The sequence below is a fragment of the Chenopodium quinoa genome, unplaced genomic scaffold (genome assembly GCF_001683475.1).
Source record: "Chenopodium quinoa cultivar QQ74 unplaced genomic scaffold, ASM168347v1, whole genome shotgun sequence".
Lineage (NCBI taxonomy): Eukaryota > Viridiplantae > Streptophyta > Magnoliopsida > Caryophyllales > Amaranthaceae > Chenopodium > Chenopodium quinoa.
In genome coordinates this window covers 5,372,451-5,375,069 of record NW_018743894.1, presented here as the reverse complement: position 1 = coordinate 5,375,069, position 2,619 = coordinate 5,372,451, and positions in this window count along the sequence as shown.

Genomic DNA, 2,619 nt, shown 5'->3' with positions numbered 1-2,619 from the left:
CTACCGAATCTATGAGGAAGTCAGGGACGGTACCTACCATCTGGAAACACCAGACGAACAACCGTTGCCTCGAACTTGGAATGTAGATAACCTTAAAAAATATTTCTTCTGAATGATGTAAAGTAAAGAACTACTTAATAAAGTTTGCACTTACTATTCAATTTTGTATTACGAGGGGCATGCCGTCTGTACCTTTACAGTCGGCTACTCTCCATTGAGTTTTTCACTCTATCTTCAGAGGGGCATGCCGTCTGTACCTTTACAGTCGGCTACTCTCCATTGAGTATTTTACTCACAATACTTAGCTAAAAAGATTAGGGCCTGGCCGACCCTGTGTCTAACAGGCGGCTACCCTTCTTTTACTTAGCACCTACGTTCACCAAGAACTTACCAAGGCCACCGGCCGAATGATCAGACCAGGCGCCAAGCCACCTGATCAAATCTACAAAACTAATACGACCTGTCCCAACATCATAGCAGGCGTCCGACGTCATCCCTCCGGATGAAATTCGTCGCAGAGAGCAGCTCCCTTTTGGGTGGAACATTGTTCTATAAACTAATTACACGGCACCTATACGACTGTCCTTAAGGGCAACCACGTAGCCGTTTTTGAGACAAGGATAACTCTATCACTAACCAAACCAGTGGTAGCAGTTGACATCTGAGTCAGATGACCGCCTGTACTACTTGGGATAAATGCAGGGGTACCTATTGAGTTAATAGCCAACAAACATTGGCGAATTAAGGGGTCTAGCCGGCCTACGCCGCCTGGTACCTCTACTACTCAATCTAGATTGTGACGAAGACTAAGTAACTCCTATGTTAACTTAATAGTCACTCAAACTTAGTATGGAGCCTAAAAGGTATGAGTCGTCCGCCTGTTTTTAATAAACAGGGGCTCTCAACCACTACTCTTGCTAGGTTAACAAATTACGAGTTAAAAGCCAACATTGGCAATAAAGGGAAACAACCGGTACCCGCCGCTTGTTATCCTACTTAATTCCTTAGCGACTAGGTAATACTATTTACTTGGTCAGACCGATTGAATAAATAGTTCGAATACCGATTGAATAAATGGCCCACTGATCGTCTATCCTGGAAACAGACAACCAGTCGTCCAGGGGCATAGGCGGCGTACTTACTATTTGTACCTGTCTGCAACGTTCGGCCATGTACAACAGTCGGTCTAGTGAACAATGGGATATTAGATATGGAATACTTAGACAAATTTGAATCAAAACAAAAATTTGATTAAAAATAAGCCGGTCATTAAAGACCAGCAGAATATTCAAAGCCCCGGCCCCCTGGCCGGGTAAATACAAAGCAAACGGCACGCAGGCCGTGAAAAAAAAAAATAAATAAAAAAAAATAATACTTTAAGCTTAAGAAGGGGGCAGTTCAGTATTAGCAGCTGCCGCCTGGTCAGCACTCTTCTTGCTGGACTCGGCTTCAGCTGCACCCTCTTTTGATGCCTTACCCCCAAGTGGCACAAGCGCCACAACCGGCTCTTCCTCCTCCTCCAACGTATCTCCCAACGCCTCTTCTTCAGCAGCCGCCAGGATCTCTTGATTATATGTTTCCGAACACTGGCGGTACGTTCTTTCCCATGAGGCAAAGTCGGCATTGGGGAACAGGCGGCCCCAGGTCATGCGCTGGATTTGAGCGGAGTCTTCCACCATCTCCCGGACGAGCTCTTTCTTCTCTTGCTCGGCCTTTTCCGAGAGCTCTTGGGTAAGACTCTTCTCTTGGCTCACCAGGCGTTCTTTTACGTTGGCCAAAGATTTCTCCATGGCTTCGTAAGAGTGCATTTTTTGGTGAAGAGGTTTCAGCTCGGCCTTAAGATTTGTGACGGTCGCCTCCAGCTCGTCATTCTTCTTCTGGGCCGCCTCTAACTGAGCCCGAACAGCGGCGGTAGCCTGCGCCTGATAATAAAGAATATCAATGGTCAGTACTTCATTTTGGGCAATTTGAAACATTGCCTTATCACAGTTGGAGGCGGCCATAGCTTTTGCGGCCTTTACCTCTTTGTTTTTCCGATCAATCGGCTTGCGAAGGCTGTTAACTCGGAGCAGGGCCTAAGTACAAAAAAAAAACAGGCGTCAGTTTCCAAACAAAAAAGATAACAGGCGTCCTGGAACTCAAATACTCAAAAATATGCTAAGTATACCTCAGCAAGGACCCCTGCAATCCCATCAAGGTCAAGGGTGCCGGCACCCCTGACCGCCTCCCTTTCAGATGGAGGAACTACTTTGATCATGGACTTGGCTACCTCAACCAAGTCAAGCCCCTGAGGGCCGGCTGCATCAAGCGTAAAAAAAGCAAGTTAGACCTAGTCAAGAAGGAAGCAAGTGTGAGTTTTTACAAGTGATTGTCCATACTTCTAGGCGGCCCCGCCGGGGTTTTAGAAGAAGTGGCCGGCTGCTTCTCAGCCGCCACTATTTTCCTGGAAGACCCAGGAGAGCTTGCAACAGTCGTCCTCCGGGCCTTGGGGTCCGGCTGTTGCGAGGAAGAAGCTCTTGGAGTGCCAGACTGAAAACAAAAAGAGTTAGTATATGCATAAGACAACTCCTAAAAGAGGAAGAGTTTTCGAAGCCTACCAAGGGTTCCCCCTTGTTGGGG